A 9,011-nucleotide genomic window follows, 5' to 3' on the forward strand; every position below is an offset into this window, starting at 1 on the left:
GTCACTGACACTGTGAAGCGGTGGGACTAATAAGAAGTGAGCGAAACAAAGTGATGAAACCTTTGAACTAATGGACACATATTTAAAGTCTCGACTTTTCTTTGGCCCCAAGGCTCCAATTCATATTCTTAGTCCCCAAGGAATGGTAATTAAAAGATAAATTAATTGATCTCCAATTCATATTCCTAGTCCCCAAGGAATGGTAATTAAAAGATAAATTAATTGATGTTCCATGCAATCAATATATATATTTTTTGGGGTCTGAATGCAATCAATATATTTAATGGCTGAAGATTTCTTCTTGCCGTAATTTTCGGGAATTATATTCCATCAGATTCTCTCATAGTCTCCTTTATTTTCTTTTCAAAATTCCTTGTCCACCCTTAATAATTAGATCAAAATATGGATAGTTTAGATGTAATATCCTACAAAAATATTATTATGATATTATTAAAATATAAATGAATAAATTTAATGTAAGAAAAAATTAATCTGGCTAGTTCATAGGAAAAACCTGAAAAAAAAAAAAAGATCATAAAAATTGCAAAATCTCAAACTGGGACCCGTTACAAGAATTTCATAGGTTTTGACAACATATTTCATTGCAAAATGACAACAGAGCTTTGATAAAATACCTAATTCGCAAATATGCAATTTCCACCGTCTTTTTTTCTCTCGATTTTTTCTTGTTTATAATGTGGTATAAAAAAAATTAATTTATAAAATATTTTAATAATATTTTTTTTATAAAATATTACATCTAAACTATCTATATTTTTAATCTAGAGGTGAGAAGGGGCTATGACAAGAAAAGGAGAAAGAGAATTATGAGAAGACCCTAATTCAATCATCGCGGGATTATATTTGGAGCGCGATAACTACGCTAATCCTAGTTAGCTAGATTTTTGTTTTTTCCCCCAAAATAAAAAAGTTTATTTTTCTTAAAACACAAAATATAAAATGTGAATTGTTTAAGATGAGTCATCAGCTAACTAGGATTTTGTTTTTTTGGCCTGACAGCTAACTAGGATTAAAATCACTTGAATTGTTGTATTTTCATTATATAGGGGTTGTTCAGATGATGTGACTCAGAAAATATATAAGCATTTCTCCGAAACTTGATTGATTAAATAAGGTATTATTGCATTTTATAAAAAAGGTTATTCTTTCATATTTCTCGAACTTCTTCCTCGGTTTCTATCCCCAGAGTTTAAAAATGTGGAGCAATTCGTACCCTTACTCTTTTTTTCATCAAAACATGTGGCATCATATTTAAACCTATCGTATGTTTTGCCAACTACTTATTCATTTGAATAAGAAAAAGTTTATCAACCTAAACTAATAATCAATTAGTAATATTGTCACAACTTATATATGTATACATTGAGTAGATAAGGTAAGTAGGCCAGAGGATAATTTTAGAAATGATGGCCAATTTTGAGGATAAACTGGGGAACAAACGGATGCAGGCATAGAGAGCTCCTTAAGGTTAAAAAAAAAAAGAAAGAGACACTACAAAAAAACATGATTTTAGCGACGGAATTTAGCGACGGAATTTTCAATTTAGCGACGGAATGAATTAGCGACGGAATTTTTTCCGTTGCTAATTCCTTTGTCGCTAATTAGTGACGGAATTAGCGACGGAATTTTTCTGTCGCTAATTACCGATGGAATTGTTCCATCGTTAATTACCAACGGAATTTCTCCGTCGCTAATTCGATTTTTTAAAAAATAAAATAAAATACCACGTGGCACCTCTATCAATTGCCACGTCATCACTGGAACCACCTCCACGTGTCGCTACCACCTCACCTCCGCCTGCCACACTTGCATCACGTGTCACCACCATATAATTCCCTTCTCAAAGTGACTTCTCCATGGCTTGAACCCAGGACCTCCTCCATGCGCACGTGCGGCTTTACCAGTTGAGTTGCAATGAACCTGTTGACTTATTATGTAAAATTAAATATATATTATATTATTTTAGACAAACAATTATATATATATATTAAAAACTAAAATATACTATATGATAATTTTAATCATAACTATTTTAATGAAAAAATAATTTTTAAATATTAGTTTTACTATTTTTATAATGTTTTATTTTTTAAAAAATATTTTAATATAATTTTAATTTCTAATGACACTAATTTTGAATTTTACATCATAAATAATTTTTCATAAATATTTTTTAAATTTATTTTTAATTAACATTGATAAGATATACAATTTAATTATATATATTATATTACATTATATTATATTATGTATATGTGGTTTATATATTTGAAGAAAATCATTTACAATTAGTCAAAAAATCTTGTTATTCAAAAAATTCAAAAAATAACTACTATAATAAAATCTAATAAATTATTCTATATAAAAAATTAAATGATTTAAATAGATTATGATAAACAGTATTTTTCTACTTGTATATATATCCTATGTAATTTATTTTCTTAAAATTTGCGACGGAAACAAATTCCGTCGCTAATTTCTGACGGAATTGTGACAGAATTTCCGTTGCTAATTTGTGACGGAATTTCCGTCGCTAATTTTTTTGATAGATTAGGGACGGAATTGTCTGACAAAAAAGATTCCGTCGCTAATTTTTTTTGATGGATTAGCGACGGAATTGTCTGACAGAAAAATATTTCGTCGCTAATTCCGTTGCTAAATACGGATTAGCGACGGACAGAAATTCTGTCGTTAATCCATCCAAAAAATTAGCGACGGAATTTCCGTCGCAAATTCCATCGCTAATTTGCGACGGAATTTGTTTCCATCGCAAATTCCGTCGCTAATAAGCTGTTTTTTTGTAGTGAGAGAGAGCTCCTTATATATCAAACTACATAGACCCACATATATCAAACTACATAGGTCAAAAGTTTAGGGACTGCCAAGTTTAATTTTGTGAAGCCTTTTTACTGATACTAGTATAAGCCCTAATTAAGGTTGTCTAAATTTGGGGGGGGGGGGTTATAGTTTTTATATGACTCAAAAAATGTACTCCCTATGGTCATTATATATATATATATATATATATAATGTTGAGAGTTAGATTTGATTTTAAATATAAAATCTTAATCTACTTCGTGTTTTTCAAATTTATAATTTTTTCTCAAAATATTCCCATTAATTGCAAAGAGCTCTCACTAGAAAATATTTCCAATACATATCATTAAAAATGATCATTTAGAGAAGCTAATATATATTTGTTACAAATAACTGATTTAATAAATACTTTTAATATATTTAAATTGGGAAAAATGACCACAAAATATCATATGAATTTCAAAAAGACAAATAAGGCATCCAAGTAAGTAAACTGACAAAGAAGGAATTAGGTACTAATCTGGAATTTTTATTTTTAGCCTAAAGACAGAAATGCCCTTATTATGTTTTTTACAGAAAAGTTACCCAGTCTCTCAAAAGAGGTTGCAAAACTCATTGACAAAGTAGTAACTTTCACTATAAAAGTTATAAATCCCACTATATGTTTTGTAAAATTCAGTGTGGAATTGTTTTTTTTTTTTATAGAAAAGTTGCCTAACCCCTTAAAACAAGTTGCAAAACCCATTGACAAAGTAGTAAATCTCACTATGAAAGTGGTAAATCCCATTATGTGTTTTATAAAATTCGGCGTGGAATTATATTATTTTTTATAGAAAAGTTGCCCAACCCCTTAAAACATATTGCAAAACTTGTTGACGAAGTAGTAACTCTCACTATAAAAGCTGTAAATCCCACTATGTGTTTCATAAAATTTAACGTGGAATTGTATTATTTTTTATAGAAAAGTTGCCCAGCTCCTCAAAACAAGTTACAAAACCCATTGACGAAGTAGTCAATATTACTATGAAAGTTGTAAATCCCACCTACGTGTTTTGTAATAATAAGGGCATTTCGGTCTTTAGACCAAAAATCAAAATTCCAGATTGGTACTTGATGCCTTCTTTGTTATTTTGCTTATTTGGATGCTTTATTTGTCTTTTTGAAATCCATATGGTATTTTGTGATCATTTTCCTTTTAAATTAATTATTTTATATTAAAGACGTACGCTTTAACTATGACACAGTAGGAAGGATAAAGGGTAGACCCTTCGCAACTAACACTTGGGTAGTTAGAACGAATGTGGGACAACATGGACCCCTCTCAATTAAATTGTTACAGACATGAGTTGGGATTCAAACTTCCACTACTTAGTTGACGAGTGTTCCTACCATTCATGCCAACCTAACTTAATAATTATATTGATAGAAAGAGTAAATCAACTATCACCTATGTTCTGTTTCTTTCTTGATTCAGTGTTTTTAAAGGAAGCATTTTATGCTTTAAACCTGAACGTACGGCGACTCTCTATGACCAATCACATAGCCACCTCAACATGGCCGAAATACACTACAATAATAACATTTTTATTATAATAAAATGCCTCTTAAAATAAGTTCATTTGTCCACATATTATAAACATCTGAACAAAACAATTTATATAATATTACTTAATATAAATAATTTTCACTTCTTTAACTCTAAGAATGCCCATACAAGTGTTTAAAAATATATTAACCATAGTTTCTTTATTTAGACAATTTTACATATTGATCATGGTTTAACCACGATCTGGCTAGTAAACTATGAACAAGTGTCTTGATTGGTTCATTAACCGATCATCTTGTTTTCATAACCATACATCAAAGGCACCATCCTTGCGAGGTTCAGGAAATGAATACTCAAAGAAAAACTCTTTGTTCAGTTTCTTCCATGCTTCACTTAGGGTGTGTTTGGTATGAGGGGTTTGGGAGGGAGGGGAGGGGTTTTAATCATTTTCCCTTGTTTGGCAACACACAAATTTTAGGAGGGGAGGGAAAATTTTTAAAATTTCCCCTCCCCTCCCCTCCTCAACCTCCCCTCCAAAATTGGAAGGATTTGAAGGGAAAGGGCAATATTTTGTCATATTATAATCATTATGCTCATATTTTATCATGTTGTATCATTATGTCTATATTTTTCATGTTGTGACCATTATGCCCACGCCTTAAATAAAATAAGAGCAAAATTATCCATATTAAAAATTTTTCCCTCCCCTCCCTCTTTTTTTTAAATCCACAAGATATATTAAAATCCTTCACTCCCCTTCCCTCCCCTTCCCTCCATTAAAATCCCCCCCTCCCCTTCGTCTCATTGAGCCAAACATACCCTTAGGGTGTGTTTTAGTATGAGGGAGGGAGGGGGAGGGATTTTAATCATTTCCTCTTGTTTGGCAATACAAAAATTTTAGGAGGGAGGGAAAATTTTAAAAAATTTTCCTTCCCCTCCCCTCCTCAACCCCCCTCCAAATTGGGAGAATTTGGAGGGAAAGGGCAATATTTTGCCATGTTGTGACTATTATACCCATATTTTGCCATGTTGTGACCATTATATCCATATTTTGTCATGTTATGACCATTATGCCCATATCTTAAATGAAATAAGAGCAAAATTATCCATATTAAAATATTTTTTCCTCCCCTCCTCTCTTTTTTTATAAATCCAAACAAGATAATTTAAAATTCTTCCACTCTCCTCCCCCTCCCCCCCTCCATTAAAATCCCTTCCCTCCCCTTCTTCTCATTGAGCCAAACATACCCTTATCTTCCTCATTACTTCCTCTCTTGCCCTTTTCATTAATATTCCTTCATTTTCCATCATCAAACAATGCACATATGATCCATCATTCCCTTCTTGATTCTCATCCTGCACTCATATATCATTAGTCAAATATCTCATTCTTTTTCAATATCGATTTAACTTAAGTAAATGCTTGTCATAAATGGGAGCTAATTTTGATGCTCACCGCAGGGATGAGTGCAATGGTACTCATCACTGTAGTGAGATCTGCACCAAACAGTTGAAATTTTAAATTTTTTAACTAATTATTTTTAAATAAAAAATTTACTTTTTTAAAAAACTAATAGTTAAGAAATTTTTTTTTTTTAGATTTTGTACATATCAAAATATTTCTTCAAAAAAAAAATCCAACCCATTCAAATTATATTTTGAAGTTGATCTTGATAAGCACCGAAACCAATTCCTTGCGATCATCTGAGAGGTCTAAATATGAAGAATAAGCATGTGACTTTGATATCACTCAAAATAATAATAAAATATTCCTTCTTTTTTATTTTAATTCTAAAAGGTGCAGACATTAGCACGTGATTGTATGGAATATTATTAGGTACCTGTGAAGTTCCCAAGCCATCCCACAGCCTAAGAATTGATGCTGAGGAAGAAATAATGCCTGGGTTTGAGTCTATCATCTGGACTTTGTGTTGAGTTATTCCTTCACCTAAGAGAAAGAAGACATGAACTATCACTACGTGCACTCCTGAGCTCAGTATCCCATTCTCCAAATACTCTTCAGATTTTGGCATCTTCCCTTTTGCAAACCATTTTGCTTCTACCAGAAACGCTTCGCACAAACTCCTCCACTGCACATCAAGAATGTTCACTAGTTAATGATATTCCTAATAATAAACTTCTCAAAAGCTCTCTAATTAACCAGCTTATGTTAGTATTTTATACATGATGAGATATTAAATTATAACAATGAGATTGATTTTGCCTATCTACGTATGAATTAATTTACCATACCGCATCATGAAGAGCGTTAATGGGCTTCCAGCAATGCTTCTGATAGACCTTGCTGCTGATTTTATTTGTAAGATCATAAAGAGTTTTGAAGAAAAACTTCATGTGATCTGGTAGCTTGTCACTAAATGTACCATCCCATCTGCATATTCAACAACACATGATTGATCAACTTTTTCCCTTTAATTTCTCAAAATCTCTAATGGGTTTTTTGGGACATTCTTAATTGATGTACCTAGTAACAGCTTCTGTAAAAAGAGTCAACTCAGCAAGGGTCCCACCCACGTCAAAAATGTCGTCCAACAAGTATGTGCAAGATATCACTTTTGTGAGTTCAACTCTTTCCTCTGATAAAGAAGGATCACTGACACATGCCAAGGACCAGACGTACCATTTCAATGGTTGGTCCCTTGCAAACCTTAACTCATTAGCTAGACCAAGATCTGTCCACCATCTACAATCAAACAAATTAAGAGATGTCAAATATTCAAAGTTTAAGTATTCCTAAAAAAATAAATAATAATGTTGACCGACTAACTGACTTGGAAACTTAAAGAATCTCTTGCTGGTATAAGAATTGCAGCAATTTGAAATCCAAGGTTGCGACATCATGTAAAGATCCTAGCCATTCATTTATGACGCTGCAGTGATCTCCAAGGAAGTTTTTAGCAGTGAACATTGGCAAGCTTTTGTGAAAAGGGTACTCTAAGGAATATTTCAAAGACTTAGCTTCATGAACATCAAGAAGAGCTGCTTTTTCCTTTAGAACTTCTCCACTAAGTAGCCCAGCTTCCTCAAGTATATCCTCTCCTTCTATTCTTAGATGTGAAGCTTCATACAAATCCTTCATTCCCTCAATATCTTCACAGAGCTCTCCCTTAAAATTTCCCTCCCCGTCTGTGAACTTATCAAACACTTCTTCTACATGTTCCCAATGAACAAACCTATTAGAAGGATACAGAAATGCAAAACCTTAATTAGTATGAAAGATCACAATACTCACTTGCAGGCACATAGTGTCCTTGCTGCCTCAGGAGCCTAAAGCGAAGAGAAGTCTCATGAAGATCTTCATCACCATTGAAGCCAACATTATTAGTGCTGAAATTCGCATATTGCCTCCATAGGAATGAGTCAATCTCTTCTTGGAAATGATAATCTATGTTCAGACGCTGCAATGCATCGATCATGTATAAACCTTTCAATGAGTTTTCACTGACACTCCTAAGTGCATTCTGAACCACCTTCAACTTTTGTGAATGATTAACGCAGAGATCATCGTGCTGCGGAAAGAAAAAGAAAAACACAGTTCATGATATGTTATAAGTTTGAAGAAGAAAAGGTTTTTGTATTTAAGACTGTGCGTACAGAGAAAAGAAAGAGTTAATCGTTTACAATATTTTTGTTCCGAAGAGTGGATTTGAATTCTTCAGCAATCTTCCATTTGACATGGAAGCTTGAGATAACTGTGCTTTTGGTACAGATAGCTGAGGTTTGAGGGCGGTGGGAATGCATGATCTGTGTAGAGCCATGGAAAAAAATTAATGTTTGTGTCTCTCTTCAAGTGTATGACGCAGCTTCTGTACTTTTGGAGAAGACTGTGGGGGTCGTAGTATTTATTAACTTTAAAATTGAGAAAGAGTATTATTTATTTTATAAGTTTTAATTTAGACTTATCTTAACTTAGTATTTATTACATTTTTTAATGTTGATTTTAGTTATCTTTTTCTGGTCACATTTTCTATATTTTTTTCTCATTTATTATAAAGGCATATTTGGAGATAAGAGTATATTCTATTCATAACCTATTTATTATTTTTAACTAATTTAATTAATTATTCATTATTCGTAAATTAGATATTTGAAGTTTATACTAAGAATTGGAGAGAGTAAAACATACTAACCACTTTTTTATTTTAACCAAATTACAAAAGCACTTTCTTTTTTTAAAAATATATAAATCGCTTTTGAAATTAAAATATATATTACTAAGGGAAAACAGCCAGATGGCCTATTAGTTGTCCCGGCCTGCCTGTTTCAAAATAGAAAAAAATGCTCAAGTCTTTTTTATGGCATGTTTAGCCTAAAAAGCCAGGCCTAATCTTTTTCAAAAGCCTGTTAAGTTTGTCAGGCCTAGCTTGACCTGTTTATTTTCTTAGTTTTAACTTTAATTTTGTATTTATATCTAGTCTTATTTCAAATTTTAATATATACTTATAACTTGTTTTTCAATAATATTAACCATAACTAAAATTTAAAATATTACTTATGACATTAAAATTTAAATAAAAGATAATAATGAAAAATAATTATTATGTAGTATGTATATTTTACTTTTTTTTTATTAGCCTATGTATTTTTTACTATGCATTTTGAAAAT

At 31.7% G+C, this 9,011-nt stretch overlaps 1 pseudogene; it reads right to left on the reverse strand.

Annotated features, from left to right (window-relative positions):
* Positions 1-5,614: 5,614 nt before the first annotated feature.
* LOC114748107 ((3S,6E)-nerolidol synthase 1-like) lies at positions 5,615-8,163 on the reverse strand (annotated as a pseudogene).
* Positions 8,164-9,011: the final 848 nt, after the last annotated feature.

This window comes from Neltuma alba, unplaced genomic scaffold, assembly GCF_004799145.2.
Source record: "Neltuma alba isolate B1F8T4 unplaced genomic scaffold, ASM479914v2 tig00005608_pilon, whole genome shotgun sequence".
NCBI classification, from domain to species: domain Eukaryota; kingdom Viridiplantae; phylum Streptophyta; class Magnoliopsida; order Fabales; family Fabaceae; genus Neltuma; species Neltuma alba.